The sequence below is a fragment of the Stegodyphus dumicola genome, chromosome 1 (genome assembly GCF_044657685.1).
Source record: "Stegodyphus dumicola isolate Sdum_Otavi_A_Nest chromosome 1, ASM4465768v1".
NCBI classification, from domain to species: Eukaryota; Metazoa; Arthropoda; class Arachnida; order Araneae; family Eresidae; genus Stegodyphus; species Stegodyphus dumicola.
Genome location: NC_140768.1, coordinates 147,545,284 through 147,565,830, shown reverse-complemented (window position 1 = coordinate 147,565,830; position 20,547 = coordinate 147,545,284). Strand labels below are relative to the sequence as shown.

General features: G+C 36.9%; 1 long non-coding RNA gene across 1 annotated transcript; it reads right to left on the bottom strand.

The window, feature by feature from the left end:
* Window positions 1-2,587: 2,587 nt before the first annotated feature.
* On the bottom strand, window positions 2,588-4,347 carry LOC146999306 (uncharacterized). Its single transcript, XR_015042548.1, has 2 exons — window positions 3,072-4,347; window positions 2,588-2,932 (listed from the first exon to the last, which is right to left on the bottom strand). It is a non-coding gene; the product is annotated as an uncharacterized LOC146999306 (long non-coding RNA).
* Window positions 4,348-20,547: the final 16,200 nt, after the last annotated feature.

Below are 20,547 nucleotides of genomic sequence, written 5' to 3'. Positions count from 1 at the left end.
ACTGTTTTAAGCAGGATAACTTTTACTGATGGCAAAATCAGTCACTTTCCCAAACAGATCCAAGTACAAAATATGAAAAAAATGTCTTTGAATATGATGATGAGAAAACTTTCTTATTTATTATTTCTCAAAACTGTCTCACCCAGTGCTCATAAACTGTGTATGAATGAAATTTTTCATGACAACTGCATGCTCTCCACTATTATTGAATTTTTAGCTCTTATTTCTTGATAAAAGTCCTGTGGAAACATGCAATTTTATATTTCTATTATACAACCATTTATTTAGTTAAACTGTAATGCAATTTCCTTGGGCATATTTCTCATCATTTAATATTATGATTCAGTTTTTGCTATCAACACAGATATGGACGAATGTAATGATATGCAAAACAGTGTGTGCTTTTTTTGTAGAAAATGCAATCGAACTTTCCAAAGAGAATAACCTCTTACTTAAATAGATATGTATTATGGGAGTGGTTATCTAAGGAAATGTGCTATTAGTGATGTTCTATTATCAGCCATTATTTTATTTTATATCAAGTATGCTAATCATTCGCAAAGGACCTCTTCACATAAATTTTCTCTCCATTATACATGTATAAATCAACTAGTTGAATGCTTTGGCATAATCAATAAAGTATTACTACTTGCACAGTGATGTTTTGGTAAAAGTATATTTACGAGTACCCATTGGTGATTTTTGGCGGCACATTGACCTACATAAATGCGACACGAAAAATTACAAATTATGATCAGAACAAGAGAGTTATAATAAAACATTGGTATAACAAATACATTTGTTAATGGAAAAAAACATCACAGAATTGCACAAACTAGGCATTGTGCACTGCCTTGACTTTCTTTATCCATGAACACGTTGACCTATTTTCACTTAAAAAATCACCAGAGAATTGCAGAAACTTGGCATTGTTCACTCCCTTGACTTTATTTACTGACTGAGTATATTTACGGATGTACAGAACATTCAACTACTCAGCAATCAACATAAATGAAACAACAACTTGGCAATAAATGAAACAACATCTTCGCAATAATACAAGGGGTACCCTTCAGTCTATTCTAACCGATGCTTTATATAATTGCCTATACTTCTGATGAAATGATATTGTAGCTTTTGCTTACAATATTTTATCAATAATTATTTTCTTTTCTATTAAGAGCATGTATAGTCCTCACTGTACCTTTATTTACCTCATCTTTATGATATGCATTGCTATGCTTAATTTGACATCTGCTTTCTATTTTAAATATTTTTCCTCTTTTTTTTTTTTTTTTTTTTTTTTTTCCCCAACTCCTTAAAGGATGGGTCTTTGGGAGGAAAAATTAATGTCTCCTAAAGTGTCGTGCTGTTCTCAAAGTGGCCCAATCTTTTTTTCCTGCTTTTTTATTTTCAGCTTTCTTGAAGATAATCTTTTTAGCTCAAAGGGGCAATTTCCCCAGAAAGGCTATTAATTTTGTTTTGGCATTTTGCATTGATTCATTATAAATGGTGAATCACTTTTTTAATTGTTGCCACCAAATATTAGAGTTCTATATTTAAAGAAGTTAAATAATGAAGAATCTGCATAAATGTATGTATGTTTCTCACGTTGTGATAAAACAACTGTGTTTAGGGCCATCAAATTTTGAATAATGTATGTCTCCATTAGAATATGGGCATCTGGAAGCCCTAATTTGGAATTTGTTTTATTATCTATTTCATATCTTGTAACGCATTTATAAGTCTTTGATTAAGAAACTCAATGATTTCAAAGTGAGCAATAGCAACTCTGTATGGGAGGAGGGAACATTTTTATCTCCAATGTGCGAGACTGTGTACTGGGAATTCGAAAGACATGCTCTTTTAAATATTTGTGATATTGCTGTTGAATTGAATTTTATGATTTAAGTGTGAAGAACATGATATTTAATAAATAAAGATAACACAAAATGTTAAAAAAAAAAAAAAAAAAAACCTCAGGGCATAATATAAAATCTGAAAGCTTTCAGTTTATTTATTTATTTATTTTCAAAAAGTAGTCAATGGTTGATCATGTTCAGATAAATGACTTGGTGATTTCACAAAATGAAATTTGCTGTCTGGTTCCGAAACGAAAAGTAAAACAGATCTGATGAATTGGAAACGGATGAGTAATTACACGAGATGTCAAATTCACTCAAAAAGTTGCACTAAATGTATTTAATATGATACATAATTTGCTATTTTTATTTTCTTTTATATGAATTGTTGATAAATTATGATTAGTCATGTATACTTCAGATTGAAACTACTTTGTGAAATCAGGTAAGGTATGAGGATTGAATATTAAAATTATCGTACACAAACTTAAGAGCGTATTTCATTTCTTAAATGAGTTGAATGAAAAATTTAAATGGGTGAATTATCTGTTTTCTTGGTACATTCACTCTGCTAAAACAGATTACAATATTTGGATTTTATTTTTGCCTTGTGATTTGGTGCAGTTTTTTTAATCAAATTAATTAAATTACTACAAAAATTCAAGAGGGAGTCATACAGTGAGCTATAGTACAATGAAATTAATAAATATACAATAATTACACGATTTGTAAGTTTTAAAATGTTTTATTCTGTAACATATTACAGATAAAAAATGATTACTACATGAAATGAAATAAAAGTTCATCAAATTTGACATAATACCATAAAGGTCATTGTGTGTTCCTGTTGGTACAGGACACATATCGACCGGGTATCACAATTCTATTCACAAACATAGTAAAATTTCCCTGCTGATGGTCATCAAAGGAGCTATAATGCAGTCTTGGAGTTTTGATATTATTAGCAATAGGACCATATAAATATAGTCTAAAGCACATTCCAAAAGCAAAAGATTACGGAGTGTATGGTCAATGATCTCATGGTCATCTGAACAACATTGAGTCATCTTCTGATATTGATCAATCCAAAAAAAAGACAGAAATTTATTATTAGGTAATACAACAGTTTTCAGAGAGGAAATGTGTATTTTTCTGAATCATATTTCATTTAGAGAAATAACAACTATAACGTATTAAAATCTGACATACCTTTTACAGTGTTTCTGTAGAAAAAAAGGACCCATGTACCTTTATCAGTGAAATGGCATATAAAATGTTCAAGTAAATATAATTTCTATTCAGTAACAGCATGACAATTTTCCATGTCCAGTACACAAACGTACCTATCCAACAAATGCTTCACCACTAGATAGTGGAAGAATTGTCTTCCATGCATACGATTGCAAAATTTATATTGCAGCATCTGTAAATAATATGGTTTTAGTTGTAATCAACATTGCAAAATCTTCCCTATGTTTGGTTATAAAACACATATTTGCTACTAATGTAATTTGTAGACCTATCCTGTTTGTGGATTACATGCAGTGCTGAGCTATGAAAAACTTGACAAAGAGTTTGCATTTTATTCTATATAAACAACTTATGCAATTCTAATGAACTGTTATATTTTTTACAAAAACAGAAAATACTAATAATTGTATATGAATGAGAAAAACATAATATCTTTTACCAATAAATCACAAAATATCAATTTTTAAATATTTCAATACATTTACCATTACCAGTCTCAGATTAATCTCATTGATTGGTGATAAAATGCATATAATGTATCAAGAACTATTTCAAAATGATTTCTTTAATGGTTTTACTTACTGAATCTTGTGATACTACTGTAAATAAGAAGCTAAGCAGTATACAGGGATAAATTACAATATTAAGAAAAATATCTAAAAGTTTGATTACAGCTACTTTTTTTTCCTTCTTAATATCACACCAGCTGTATGTGAACAAACTGCAATTAAATCTTTCTTCAAATAGTTTTAAAAAAATAGGTATGAATGTTAACCACATACATGCATGTGTAGATTCAGCAGCAGCATTTTCGGAGTCTAAACAAAAAGAATAAGTTGTATCTATCATAGCTTAGATATAAATTTAATAAGGGGCTAATGCAAGTTTCCTATAGCTCAGTTACTAATTTATATGTGAAACTAAATTTTTGCATTGTTTCATTGGAAATGACTGGCCATCTGGGGTTACTGCGTTTATATAAGTAGCCAGTGTTCTTGAACTGTCAATACCATCATAGGATACTCTGCAGGCTTAGAATCATGGGATGCTTTGTGTACACTGGTGTGCAAAAATTAAGGACGAAGTCGAAAAATTAGCATATCAGCTGAACGAAGAGGCAGAGCGGACAGAAAGACCAATCAGGAGATTAACTAAGTTGATGTACAGTAGCACATGCGCAGATATGCAGGTAGACGTAATGGGGGAGTGTCTGAGTAGTATAAAGCATGTTGTCGGTGTAAGATCAGTATTTCTGGCAAAGAGATTGCACGCCGTATAGCAGTTAAAATCACACCGAGTTGCTGCCTCAGCGAGAAATGGCGAATAATCAATCTGTTAGACGACATCTGGATGCTTTTACCCGAGGTCGAATCATTGGGAAGTTGGAGGAAGGCCGCAGTGTGACAAGTGTGGCTGCAGAGTTCGGAATTGCTCACAGCATCGTTTCACGACTTTGGAGACAATTTCAAACTACAAGAACAGCTATCCAGGGGTTTAGTAGTGGTCGTCCACGAGGAGCCACACCCGCAGATGACCGGTATATTGCCTTACAGGCCAGAAGAAACAAGCAGGAGCTTCTATAATTAAACAGGAGGCTCTTAGCTGTCCCCTGTAGTGTCAGTCGGTTGGTCACTAGTCCTTGGTATCAGTGGTTTCGGGTGTTTCCGCTTTTTGGAAAGCTTACTGTGGGGCTTCAGATTGCGTATAAAGTCAGTTCACCCTGTCGCAGGAATTTGCATCCCTATGTTGGACTCTGTGGTGGGCTGGGCTGCTGCCGGGGCTGAATCTTTTATTTCACTAAATATGGCTTCTAATACACAAACAAATGAACAAAATGAAAATTGTCCTATTTCTATAAAAGTTAAGACAAATGCAAATTCTGACAAGAATAAAAAATAAACTGCAGTTTCTGATAATTAGTAATCCATCAGGAAATCTTCAGAAAGTGACACTGTTTTTAATGTGTGTGTGTGTAAGAACGCTAAGTTCTGCAGCCAACAACCTGATAGGCAGATCATCGCCTGCGTACCTGAGACAGACAAGGATAGACACTATGCGAAGGTGGAGGCTATCGACTTCCGATTTTGTTCTGATTCCGTGAGGGCAAGAAGTGACTGTATAAAAAAATGAAAAATTTCCTTGTGTTTATCTAGCGCGAGGAGCCGCTAAACAACTGTTATATCTCTATTTAGTCTGTTAACTTTTATCCGTAATTAAATAAATGCTCTGTGACGTGGAAAACATTCCAATTTTCACTCAAAATTTTTTTAAGGCTAGAAGTTTTCAAGTTAGAATTGGCTCTGGGTTTTTTTTTTTTTTTTTTTGTTTTTTTTTGTTTGTATAACTTTGAACAAGACGAGGTTTGCTCATGGGTGTGTTTTGAGTGTTATCTTAATCACGCTAAAAATAAACCGTATCTTAAAGGAACTTCCTCTTACTGTTTCAGGATAATTGTACATTGACATCTTCAAGTTACCAAGGGGCAGATATGAGATATGTGGAGAGGCAATTACGGATCACTATTAATAAGATCCAGATATAGTCAAAGAAAAATGGATTTGCGTCTTCAAAACGGAAGGCTGTCACAAGCACTTTTGCAGAAAGGGAAATCTGCATCCTGAGATTTAACTTGAAGGGTCATTAATTCCAACTACGCCCGAAGGGAAATTCCTAGGAGTGATTGTTCAATCGGAAACTTACTTTCCTTCCACGAATGATGTACCTGAGGAAGAAACGTTTCAGAACTTTTACCTTCTCAAAGGTCCTGGCGAACACCTTTTGGGGTGCAGAGGATGGGATCATTGTCCGCATATATAGGCCATTCATCCGCTCTAGACTGGACTCCCGATAAAACGTGATTAGGTCTTTGTTTGTACCTTACTTCAACCCATATTATTACTCTCAACACATTTTATTATTCTAGTGTTAGCGCATTTATATACTTTGAATATAATTTTCAATCCTCATCGCTAGAATACAGTCTCTTAATCTAGATACTAATCTAAGTCGCGCAAAAGCGTTTATCCTTCTATTTCTAGCCAAAGGCCTCAGAGCACAACGCCAACTAGAGGTCAAAACTCCTAGTGGTTGATGCCTCAAGAGCCACCAGGGATGTCTAGACTGGCTCAGAAGTTAATGATTCGGTGGAGACTTCTGTATTATTGAAACTTGATTCGATTCATCATTGAGCTCTGCGGATTTGCCCTACAGCCTTTAGAATATCTCCTGTATAAAAACAGTATATTTATTACTTAGAATCATCATTTAAATTAAAACGTGAACAATTGATCCTTCATCACTAGTTTCGTATAATGTCGCAACCTAAACATCCTTGTCTGAGTACTCTTGATGACTGCTATAGCTTATTATTTGCAGCACGGCCTCTCTGCATTCCTACGTTCCCTGCAAGAGCTGAGCCTTTGATAGAAAAATATTCAGTGCTTGATGTGAATAACCATGCCCCGAGCAGAATGACGTGATATCCTACCGTGAGATGGTCCAGAAATTCGGCTCATAGAAACATTTACGATTATGATAACAGAAACACGAACGAGTTAGCTTACAAATAGCTTTTCTATGAACAAGGAACGAACACTGCAATTACATTCCAATATACATTAATGGCTCAAAAACAGCAGGTCATGTGGAAGCATCATTTGCGTTTCGATGTCACGTAGAGAAAAGAAGGCTGCAATGTGCTTGCTGACTATTTAAAGCTGAAGTAACTTGAATGTATCGGTATTACAATACATTCAAGTTACTTCGCATATTTACTTTGATACTTACGTATCGGTATTACGAACTTAAATAATTCGGTGTATGACGCTGTTAAATATTCATCTAAGCCAAAAAAAGTTTATAAAGTTATTTCTCCAGCCTTTCTATCATTCCTTGGTTTGAGTCCCGGCTAGAGCATTGCTCATTTTTCTTGTCTCTTGCTTCGAAATAACCTAATGTCTGTACAACTTACACCGATTTGTTAAGTGCACAAAGAGCTTTTCAAAGTTTCTCTAGACCCAGAAACCGATGGTGACAGAAGTGTTATTGACTACCTTAAAACTTAATAAGCCGTGAGTACGAGATCCTGGGTAACGAACTGGCAGATATCACAGCAAAATCTGCCGTGGGACTGTTTAAATCAGCTTGTTACTTTGAGAAATATTAAAGTGATTATCAAGGGTAAAATCCTGAGTCTATGGCAAGGACCTGCAAGTGAATAATAATATTAGAAGCATAATGCCTAGAATTAAATATTGGGAATCAGAGTAGGAGGAAGTCATTTGAACCTGTCTGACAAACGGTCACTTCCAAATTACGCACAATTATCTCTTAAAAGCGGATAGTGAACCAGTATATTCCAGTTGTAATATTAATCTGTCCTATATTACTGGCGGGTGGCGATTGGCCTCCCGAGGACAAATGTCCAAAACCGGCTGGAAACCACTGTAGGCGGTGTGAACCGTGCGCTTGAGATCGTCGTAGGCAGTGGCGGAAGGCAGGAGACCTGGCGTTTGATCGATGGGCGGGGACTGTGGGAATGGCTTTAGGCTTGCCTGCTTGCGTCTCCCACAGCTTAGCGTCAGCCTCCTCGTGGTCCCGCTGGAAACTATGCTGTGCCTTGGTCCAAGCCTTTGCTCGTATAGGCTAATGACGCTAAGCAACCAATCCCAGGGGATCGACTGGTGGGAATTTCCGGAACCGACCATTTATGGGAGGAGACCCGGGGTTCTCCCAGACCACTGGCTGGACTTATGTCCTGCCAGCTTCGATTTGTTGGGCAAATAATCAGACTTCACAGGACTAGAACCACAGGTCCATCCTATGGTAGGCGCAGGCTTGGCAGGGACCGTACTGGTACTGTCGTATCCGTTGCCTTTGCTGTGGGGGCGCTCTCATGTAGATTTTGAGTGCTGTGCCGAGGGGGGGAGGACGGCTCCCCGCGTAGCCCTCAGTGTGATGGATTATGGCGATGAACATGAGAAGTCCCTGCGGGCTGTTCGGTGGGTTGGCGCCCCGCCAGTGCAGTCAACTGAGGAAGGCCTCTGTATCATGTTAAGGCGCTCTAGAAGCAGCCAGGTAATGTTGCCCGAATCGGAGTTAATGTTCTGTATGACAGATTTTGTTAGAAATGCTCACGTTTTGATAGACTTCAGGAAATACTATTTCACTTTTTCAGGTACTTCTCTCGACTTTTAATTGGAAAACCAATCGGGTCTCACGAAAATTTCCTGCCACCGCAAATATCGTTTGAGCAAATAGTTCGCGTTGACGTGTTGAATCATATTTTGTCAAACAATTTTTGGCGTTTGAAAGGAAGAGACTTGCTTTAGAACACTATATTGTGAAATTTGTAAAAAAAAAATATCATTATTATTATGTACAAGATGTCTGAAATGGAACTATCACGCTACGAGATTTAAACTATCATTTACTTCCAGTTTTATTGCAAAAAGTCAGCTACAGAATGTCACCAAATCGTGTGTATAGCTTTAGGTGTGTGTGTGACTATGGCAAAGCCTCGAGGGCTATCTGCCTAAGGGGAGGAATGCCTTCGTGGAGGACTTTCTAAGGGAAACTGTCTCGTAAACATGTTACACATGGGGAAAACCACGAAAACACCCATGCAGCCAGCCCATTCGCGGGATTCGAACCTCGTATAGCTTTAGGTACTACTAATGTTTGACATTGTTAAGGTCAGTGCCGGATTTATGTATAAGGTGAACATAGCTTAGGGCCCTCCGAAATATTGTAGCATATCCCATATAAAAAAAATTGACTGATATCCCTCATAAAGGGCCCCATATTTCAAATAGCTTAGGCTCTCGTCAAATCTAAATCTGGTGCTGGTGAAGGTTTGGTATCGAAATTTCAAAAACAAGCATTAATTCAAGAGGCAGAGCATTCGAGTCGGCCTACTGATGTTGATGAGGTCCGCCTGCGAGAGTATGTGGAAGAAGTGCAGTATGCAACCAATTGAGAGCTTGTTAATGAGTTAGTGCCATGTCCAATTGTCGCAGTATGCATCTCATACACTTGACGTTAAAGTTGAATCGCTGGGTGCCACATGAGATGATTCAAGCAGATAAGGACGGACGTGTTTGGGCCTGCACTAATCTGCTCGAATATCAACGCAAGAATAAAATTCTGTACCGGATCATCACTTGTCATGAAAAGTGGACTTCAACAACACAGGCCAAAAAGAGGGGTTGGTCTGCACCCGACGAGCCCATCGGCAGCATCGCAAAGGGCAATTTGGCTAACAAAAAGATAATGCTTTGTATCTGATGGGATTGCCGGGGTATTATCTGCAATATGTATCTGGAAAAAGATAAAGAGCGAGATGCTAGTCTGTGTTGACGCTGCTATTAAGGGCAAACGTTGAATTGAGTTCCGGAGCAAAGAGGTAATGTTCCATCAAGATAATACAAGACCACATGTGTTTGCTTTCACTGACTGGACTCTGTAAGGACTCGAATGGAATCTTTTGTCACACACCCCACATAGCCCTGACATTGCTGCTTCGGATTTCTACCTTTTTTCACATCTGCAGTTACATCTTGCTGGTGCTATCTTCCATTCGGCACAGGACGTCTGAAATGAGGGTGATGTTTTTTGGATTCTTGGCCAACAAGTTTCTATGCCGAAAAACTACCAAAACTTTGGCAGAAAATCATAGATTTGGGAAGTGATTACTGCCCGCACTAAAGGTACTGGTTTCATGTTTTCTCCCTAACTTTAATGAAAACAATAGACAGATATTAATCCATTTAAGTTTTTAAGGGAGACTGGGTTTTATTCCTTAATCTGAAGTGGTTGTAAAGCGTTTTAATGTACTTTAATAATTAGAGATTTTACTTGGCTTTATATTTTATTTGATCTTGTGAATTTTATGCATCCCTTCACATCACGGTTTTACTATGAGGCGTTTCATTATTTTGTTGCTTTTATGTTGTTTTGCATTTTTCTCATTACATAATGCATTTTCAACATGTGTTAGCTGATTTTTATAATTTCATACCATTTCTAAAGGAGAGAATAGATTATCATGCTTTTGGCCCATTATAGTCATGTGCCAAAATATCCACCAACTAACCAACAGTATATAGTCATAAACAGACCTAAAATTGTATAAGCTTGGTTTTTTGAGATGAATCATAATTCTAGACGGAGCGCACCGGAGTCCTAAATAAGAACGCTCCGGCACTTCTATGTAACTGAACAATAATTTCAGTAGAAATATGGTCTCGAAAATTTTATTTTTAGCAATAAAATTATATTAAAAATTGCTTATTAAATTTTAATTCATCTCTGTACATTTCAGTGCTGGTTTAAGCTCATTTCCGGCGCTGTGCGCAGAGGATCTAGGGGGCCCCTTGGCACTGGCAGATCCAAGGAGGAGCGATAACAAATGAAACAAAATTTTAATTTTTATTGTAAAAATATATATATAAATAAACAGTATTCTTAAAAATAATAATAATAATAATAATTATACCAGCATTTGCTATGACTACACATAAAGCACAAGGACAATCATTCAAAAAAGTGTAGGTATACACTTAGCTGAACCTTTTGTCACATTAAGTAGAGTAAGAAATAGATACAATTTAAAAATCACATTGCCCGTAGATTCAAAAGAACATATTACAAATGTAGTTTACAAGGAATTATTGTAACCAGATTAAAAGAAGCAATACTTTTATGAAATATATATACTTAAAAAAAACTTTTAAAAATGAATACTATAAAATCCATTCTCAGAACGGGTAGCTCTGCTAGTACTACTACTAATAATTTACCTTATTCACTACTATCTGCTATCTTGCAAACCAGTACAGTAATCTATCGTTTTGTTTTTCTGGCAGTCCACACTCCATTATTTATTTATAATGTTTGTGTCGTGTTACATATTTGGTAAGGTACTGTCTGTAGTCTAATTCATCTGCCTGCTTCCTGATGTAAGACTCATTATAGTTGTCATCCCACTCTTACCACCCGGAGCCGCAAATTTGATATAGACAAATAATATGGATATGGATGTGCAGGTGAGAGGCGTGGATTATTTCCACAAAACTATTTATAGTTTTTCTATCGAAGTTTATAACCAAAAATTCTGGTTGGGTCCAGCTTATCCAGGCTATTTTATATTATTATGATAACTACTTAGGTTTTTAAATTATTAAAGTTTCTCATAGCCATTTTATTTATTTATTTACTTTTGTTCCTCTTTCCTGATGGTCTTGCATAGGGCTTCGGCATTTTAGAAACTAAACCCTGGTCATAAAAGACAAAAAACAAAAACATAGCACCAAAATGTATCAGATTTTGCAGATGAATTAAGGCTGTTTTCCCCAATATTTCAATAAATTATCAGGAGCTGTCTAACTATACTACATTACAAATATGAAAATAATTTGGGAAACTTTTCCTCCGGTGCGTATCAGTGCATCCCAATATATAAAGCCTCAGAAGAATGCAGTTTTGTGAAGCCAATAAAAAAATATTCACGATTTTCAACAAATGATCGAAAACTAAGTTCTTTCAAAAAATAATAGCATAGGAAAATGAGTAGTTAGTTAAGGCATTTTCTGCTCTAAAAACAAGAAAATTAATTAATTTAGGAGGAAAATTATTCAAAGAGAAAGGAAAGAAATAAAAGGAAAAATTATGTACCATTTGTGAATGAACAAGACAGATTTTAATGCAAATTGATCAAAAGCATGTATTGTGATTTGCTAGATTATACAGAAAGTATGCCAGACATTTTGAGATTTATTAATTCCTACAAATATTTTCCATTAGATGCTATTTCACTACCTTGTTGTAGAACAGCAATTTGCAACTGGAAAGCAGGGAAATGTGATTAGTTGCAGCTGTTCAGCCACATACCAGCAAGCCATCATTGTACCTTTTACACGAATTAGATGACTGGCTATTAATATCATATTGATCACCAATACAACATTCGACAGTTGCAACAGGATTCACTTTTTCTTCATAACTAGACTCGGACATTGCAACTCTTGTTTAGTACAACAAAAATTATTCCTTACTTAATAATGTCCTGAGCCATTCATTTCATTACACCAAGAATCTTAGCACCTTCACATTAATCCAATCTCTCTTGTCAGAACAGCTGTTACCAAAGGGTTTTCAAAGATCTACAGCAAATCACATCCAAGCAATCTTAAAAAAACTGTCTTCACTTAAAATGGAATATCTGCAATTCCTTGTCAGAATGTCAAAAAAAAAAAAAAAAAAAAAAAAAAAAAAAAAAAAAAAAACATTATGTAATTTTCAAAACATATTATAATTATGAAATAAATCTTACCATTTCTTTTATGTCTTGAAATGTAGTGTTTCCCTTGTGCTACTTTAATTGAAAGTAGTGATTACACATTTCCATTTTTTGTTTTCACCCCATGCAAAAACTAACATATTTTTTTGTCTATCATTTGTTAAAATCAATTCCTTCAAAAATTTCGGTACTGTTCTGTTATCAGGATCAGATTCAGAAATGTATGTGTTCATGTATGCATATATATATATATGTAAACATGAATGTATGTACATTTCTGAATCCAGTCCCGGTAACAAAACAGTACCAAAATTTCATTATAAAACACAGTTGTTACTAATAAATGCACATGTGTAACTGATGTTTGACAAATATCATTATATTAAAAAAATATTTTTATTTCATATAATAATCAACAGATGATAAAATAACAATCAAGAAAAACTATAATAAAGCAAAACTGAGCATAGGTGAACTTGCTATCCTAAGGAGGGTCCAGACACCAGACATAGAACTAAGATGTCCTAATTTTCACAAAAGGGGAATCTGAAAATATCCTAAAAGCACTTATTTTTTGAAAGCTATCCAAATGTACTACATAGACAATCATAAAAACAAGTGCCATTGGGATTTCATGAAATATGGTCAAAACTATATTGAAATCTACGTAAATTAATTTACATTTATATCTTTAAACAGACACAAAAACATCATGTAAGCTCTTATTTCAATATTAATAATAAAAAAATGTCAGCAGAGATTTTAATGGCTAACAGAGAAAAAGAAATTGATTATAAAAAAAATCCCTCCTGAAACAAAAATTTAAACTAGTTTTAGGAGACTTTAAAATTATTAACATTAGAAATAGTCCCAACACTGAAAGACATCAAGGCCTAAATATGAAATCGAAACAAGATTCATCACAGCAATTTAATTATTAAATTTCAATATATAAAATTCTGTAGTAGTAGTAGTAGTAGTAGTTTTATGGCGCAAAGCTCAATAGGCCATATGCGCCAAACACAGGATTCTTTTTTTTAACATACAAACTAAAGGAACAAAAAATATAAAGACAACAGCACACTTTTAAAATCGAGGCAAGTAAAAAGATATTTAAATGATGGGATGAAAATGCTGATTATAACTTTGATAATGAGAGATGCAGTATAGATATAAAATCCTAAAACATCTGATTAATTAAAATTCCAACATAAAATCTCAGGACAAAAATCAAATTAAATAATAGAAACCTGTTTCCTTGAGGTAGTGAAACAAATTATTATTGACCTCTCTTCCGATTAAACGGTCGAGAGGCAGGTCGCAGCTATTAAAATACTTCTCACGAAGATTATTAAAATATGAACATTCAATTAAAATGTGATAAACTGAAAGACAAACATTACAAGTTGCACAAATAGGCTCGTTCTCAGCTTTCAGAAGGTAGTTATATGTCACTCTACTGTGACCAATTCTAAGACGAGTCAAAAGAACTTCCTCCCTGCGATTGCTAGTAGTATCCCAATGCTCTATTTTAGGCTTCACCCTTCTCAACTTGTTATGAAGTTGAAGGTCCCAAAGTTGCTGCCATTTCTTTCGGATCTTCTCTTTTATGACACAACGGATATCTTTAAAAGGGATGAGGCGGCCGGACATTTCAACAGCAGATTTCGCTGCGATATCCGCCAGCTCATTGCCCTTTATTCCTGTATGTCCGGGGACCCAGCAGTACAGAAGTTCAAATCCACGACATTTCAATTTAATATTCAACTTGAGAACATCCACTATCACAGGATTCTCAGTGCTAGAAAAGGATTCTAAAGCTTTCAATGCACTGTAGGAGTCCGTATATACAATGAATTTTCGATGGTGCAGCGTTGAGATGTACAAAAGCGCATAATATATGGCAGTCAGTTCGGAGGTTAAGACAGAGGAAGCGTCGTGTAAACGTCTGCCTTCCATGTGGTCACCAATTATACATGACATGCCAACATGGCAAGCTGACTTAGAGCCATCCGTATATATGGGAACATAACTCCTGTAACTCTGCCTGTGATCAGCAAAAATTTGTCTGTAGATGCTCTCATCAGTAGTTGTTTTTCCGTAATTGTGGAAAATGTCAAGAAGGTGGATTAGTGCATTTTCCCAAGGTGCAATTTCAAAATGCTGTACTGCCTGTGGGGAAATATCAAACAGGGAGAATTCTTCAATGAGGGGACGAACTCTAACAGGAAAAGAAGGCACACAGGATGGACGTGCCTCAAATAAAAGGTCACAGCTATTTTCACATATACACAAGTTATAAGGATGGTCAGGTTGAGATAAAATATTAAAATAGCGTAAAAGAGACAACTCCTCACGCCTCAAACGGAGTGATGGCTCGTGACAGTCAACATAAAGGCTCTGCACAGGAGATGTCCTGAAGGCTCCAGAACAAATCCGCAGAGCCTCATGATGAACAGGATCTAGTTTTAACAACACTGAAGACCGGGCAGATCCGTAAACAACTGAGCCGTAGTCCAGTTTAGAGCGAATTAGAGCTCTGTAAATGCGAAGCATGGAGCAACGCTCTGCACCCCAGGAGGTGTTCGCCAGGACTTTTAAGATATTTAGAACTTTGGTACACTTTTTTCTCAAGTTTAAGACATGAGGAAGGAAAGTCAATTTTCGGTCGAACATCACCCCTAAAAATTTTACTTCAGGTGCAACTGGAATTACAGACCCATTGAGGTATAATTCCGGCTCAGGATGGAGACCTCGCTTTTTACAAAAATGCACGCACACAGTCTTCTGTTTCGAAAACGTAAATCCTTGTCTTTTTGCCCATTCCTGGATCCTGTTCAAAGCGATCTGGAGCTGTCTCTCTACATGTCTCATATCCACACCTCTACAGCTAATTTGTAGATCATCAACATATAAAGAACCTGAAATGGTGGGAGGAAGTTGTTTTAATACAGAATTTATTGTTAGGCTGAAAAGAGTTACACTGAGCACACAGCCTTGAGGCACACCCTCTTCTTGTTCAAAAACATCAGACAAAACAGAGCCTATCCTTACTTGAAAAGTTCTAGCGTTCAGGAAATTCTGAATGAAATTTGGTAGGTTGCCGCGCAAGCCACTCTCGTGAAGATCGCGAATTATACCGTATCTCCATGCCTTATTATAGGCTTTCTCTATATCGAAGAAAATTGAGGCAAGGTGATTTCTTCTTACAAAAGCTTTTCGAATGGAAGTCTTTAAGAGGAGCATATTATCTACGGTTGTTCTCCCCTTTCGAAAACCACTTTGATAAGGCGATATAATATTATTCTTTTCCAAGAAGTAGACTAGGCGGCTGTTTACCATCTTTTCAAACAGTTTGCAAACACAGCTGGTAAGGGCAATTGGCCGATAGTTCGAGGGATTCCTCGGGTCTTTCCCTGGCTTCGCAATAGGAATGACAATAGCTCTCCTCCATGCACTGGGAAATGTACGCTCCTTCCACACTCTATTGTAAAGTGTGAGAAGGGCACTCAGTGACTTACAGGACAGATGCTTTAGCATTTCATAATATACGCCATCCAGACCCGGACAAGACCTATGTGTCTGCAACAAAGCTCTCTTTACTTCAACCATAGTAAAGTCTCTATTGTACGGCTCAAAGTTGGAAGAGTTGAAAGCGATGGGATTTTTCTCAGAGCGTTGCTTGATAGAAAGAAATGCAGGTGAGTAATTTCGGCTGGAAGAAACGGCAGCAAATGTCTCACCAATTGTATTTGCAATTTCTTCTATGGAGCTAATCACTCGGCCATCTTTTTCCAGAAAGGAAAGTGAGTGGTCTTTGTACATTCCGCATGCTTTTCGAACTCTTTCCCAAACCCGCTTATTAGGCGTAGAGGATGTTATTGAGGACACATATGAAATCCAGGAATCCCTCTGGCTCTGCCTTCTTACTTTCCGTGCATTTGCTTTGGCTCTTTTAAAAGCTATGAGGTTTCGCAGAGTAGGATATCTACGAAAAATACCCCATGCTTTTTTCTGTTTTTTCAGTGCTTCATGACAGTCGCGATTCCACCACGGTTTCGAATATTTTAGTGTTTTTCCTGATGTTCTAGGAATCGAAAGCATAGCTGCCTGAATAATAGTATTAGTAACAGCTTCAACAGCGTCATCGATATGCACACCTTCTACCATTTCCTCTGTCAGCTCTGCAACGGAAGAGAAGAGTTCCCAGTCTGCCCTGTCCAGGATAAAACGAGGGACTCTCGACACGGGGTTTGCTCCTCTTCGTGCAAGAGACACAAAAATAGGATAATGATCGCTGTTGTACAGGTCATTTCCGACACTAAAAGTGCAAAATGGCAACAGAGATGGTGAACAGATGGCAAGATCGAGAGCGTGGAATGTCCTTGAAGGCTCATGGAAGTACGTATCTTGCCCATTATTTAGGAGACAAAGGCTATGATCTTCGATCATCTGCTCTATTTGTCTTCCTCGGCAATTTGTATCTTTACTTCCCCAGAGTGGACTATGGCCGTTAAAATCTCCTATTATGATAAAAGGCTCAGGCAGCTGCTCTATTAGATTATTTAAATCTTGCTGATAAATGTGCTCATTTGGAGGCAAATACAAAGAAACAAATGAAACAATAATATCAAAATTTATTTGAGTAGCGACAACTTGGAGGGATGTCGTCAAAGGAAGTACATTTGAGGGATAATCCAGTGAGGAGAGGAGACCTACACCTCCACTGGCACGCTCACCTGCAATTTTATCCTTCCTGACGAAAGAAAACCTCCGAAGTTTTGCATGGTGTTCGGGTTTCAAATTTGTTTCCTGTATTGCTAAGCACACAGGATGATACACATTTATTATAGATTTGATGTCAAGGAAATTTCGGTGGAAACCGCGACAGTTCCATGACATGAGGGTGGCCATTATGAATGGTTTTTGTTTTTTCTGTGCTGTTCTTTTGTTTTTCGTGGAAGTAGATGCCTGGGAACTTCTAGACCCTCTTCTACTTCCATAAAGTCTGAATCCGCAGATTCAGAAATCATCTCATCAAAAGAGCTATTGCTGTGACTTCTATTTTTATTGGATATTTTATGTGTAGAAGTTTTGGGCTTACTTTGAATAACTGTTTCTTTCTTTTGTACTATATGGGTTGCATTTTCTTTTTGCTTGTTGGATGTAGACGGATGGGTTTTATTTGCTAGGGTCTGTGTGCCTATTGATGTTTGGGTGGCGACTGTACGAGATGATTTTACAGCACTGGCGTATGATGTATTTGGTCGAAGCTGTGTGCTCTGGACTAATCTTCTGGCTTCGGCATATGAGATGTTCCTCGTAAACTTTGCAGTCTGCACTTCTTTTTCCAATTTCCATTTTGGGCAGAGGCGTGAAAATGCTGGGTGCTCACCCTTGCAATTTATACAAAGAGGCGCAGCCGTACAATTTTCAGAATCGTGGCCAATCTGTGAGCATCGGGCGCATGTAAGGCTGCCACGACAAGACGTCTTAGAATGGCCGAAACGCTGGCATTGGAAACATCGCATAGGGTTTGGAATATAAGGTCTTACAGGAATATTTAGATATCCGGCCTTAATATTCTTAGGCAGATCAGGCGTGTTGAAGGTAAGGATCACGTGTTTCGTGTCTATCAACTTACCTTCTTTACGCATCTTGATCCGCCTTACACCGCAGACATTTTGTTCGGAGAGCTCAGAAGCGATCTCTTCTTCAGAAACATACAGAAGGTCGAATTCTGAGATTACACCCCGACAATAGTTGAGTGACTTATGTGGTGTTACAGTCACATTCGCTTGCCCAAGTTTAGTTATCTGAAGTAAAGAAGCAGACTGGGTGGCTGAGGTTGTATCAATAAGCAGGTCTCCGGAGCGGAGATGCTTTATATTTCTCGGCTCACCAATACAGGACTGGATGTATTTGTTTATTACGAAAGGAGACATCTTATGCATTTCGCCAGAAGGACTAGAGATGACTAGGAAACGGGGAATATTGTTATGATTTTTTTCATTTGTATCTGTACGTAATTTTTTTGCAGTAGACTTTTCAGAAGTAGGTTGAGTGAGTGGTTTAGCAGTAGACGTTTCAGAAAGAGGTTGAATGACTGGTTTAACAGTAGATGTTTCAGAACTAGGTTGAGTGACTGGTTTAGGAGTAGAAGTTTCAGAACTAGGTTGAGTGACAGGAGTGATTTGAGTGACTGGAGTTACCTCGAAATCTTTTATTAAGTAAATATGAGAAGCCATAGTGAAAGAATAAAGATTCGGGTCCGACGGCCCCGCCCACCACGGAGCCCAACAAGGGAACACAGATTCCTGTGTTAGGGCTAGCCGGACCTATACGCAAACTGAAGCCCCACAGTCGGCTTTCCCGAGAGCTTGACCCCAAGCCACTGACACAAGGACTAGTGACCAGCCGATTGACACCCGTGAGGACGACTAAGGTGCCTCCCGTTTAGCTGAAGCAGAGGCCAAAGCAGTGTGTTGGGGACAGTACCTCGCCCCTCAACTACCAGGACCCTCCTTTCCAACGACACGGGTCTCCACACACGGCAAACACGTGGGCAGTTTTCTCCCCACTTGAAAACTAGAAACAAGGTCTGTTCCAGCCTCTCGTGACGAGCCCCAAACTCCGTAGAGAGAAACCACAAGGGAGAAGGGAAGGGAAAAAGATCCAGCCAAGAGGAGAGGAGACGGAAAAGAGGATAGATCACTGGGGCTCCAGGATCGTGACACCCGTCTCACCAAGAAGATGATCCCCTGAAGGGCTAGGGTACCTCGGGATTGCCACACCCGTACTCACAAAAGTGAGCCCCCTGAGGGATATAAAATTCTGAATGTATCAAATTGTATGGTTTTTCTTAATTTGCATAACATATTTATTTTAAGTTTTCCTGTTCTCAACTTCTCAAATTTCCCTTCACATTCTCTCCAGGACATAAATTTAAAATCAAGTGAAGTGCTATTTAAATGTGTGATTATATCAGTTTATTCAGAGCGTGTTTTGCTAGCCTAGCACACGTTTCGTAATTTCGCGGTCACTCAAGTAAGCCTTTTGGCCTCATCCGTTTAGTATCACACTGATTAGAATTCTGTGATTTATAATAACAAAATTATCGAAAAAAAAGCAGATTTAAAGTTGTTATATAAAGCTTTATTATTGCTGTAAGTTCATCTCAAAATCTAACTGTATTGAATCTCATTCTAATCGTCTAATGGTAATAAATATTATTATTATTATTTCATTAAATTAGTCATTACCATTATTTTGTTAACGAAACTATGTTATTAAAAATCACATTCCAGCCTGCAGACTTACAAAGCTAGTTTGTATTTATTATGTTTTGTTAAATTTTTCTCGTTTTCTTATTTCTAATACGAAAATACGCGAATATAAATGAAGAGTGAAAACAAAGTTAAAAAATTCACAAATTATTTACGAGATTGATCAGAAATAGTGAGTGAAATATAAACATTGTATACATTTTGTTCTAAATAAATAGTGCACTAGATATGCATCCAGTACTGCATATTTATTTAGAACTTCATTTAAATGAAAGCAAAATAAATATTGAAAAAATCGCAAATCTAGAAACCCATAGTAGACTATGGGACAGCGTCCGACAAACATGTAAATTTTATTGTATCCATAGAGGGGGACTAACGACTTTTCTCATTAGGAAAATGTCAAAGAGGAGGCAAAACTGTTTCGGATCACGCCGGTCTGAAGGCTATATTATGAGAATTTCGGCCTAGTTTTAGAAGGTAAATAAAGGGTTATTTTGCACCCCTCTACCGTGCTGGTATTTATTTCACACCTGTGACAATTTGCCAGGTTCATCGTAGGATCTAAGTCAGTGTATGTATAAAAGTAGATAGATCTTACAAATAGCATAAAAATACACAGGTTTCCATGCCACCCAGGAGGTACCGTGTCAGCTCGTTACCATAATGGTTCCCCAAAACTTGCATTTTTACATTCAGTTCTACATAATTACTATAATTTAGGTTTTAAAAGTAAAGTTTGTAGCTAGCCAAAGTAAAAATGTTTGTTAAAGGCCTATAATAAACTAACTTCATGAGATGGATTACAATGAAAGTTTCAGAAAAAAAAAATTAAGCTGTTTAAATTTTT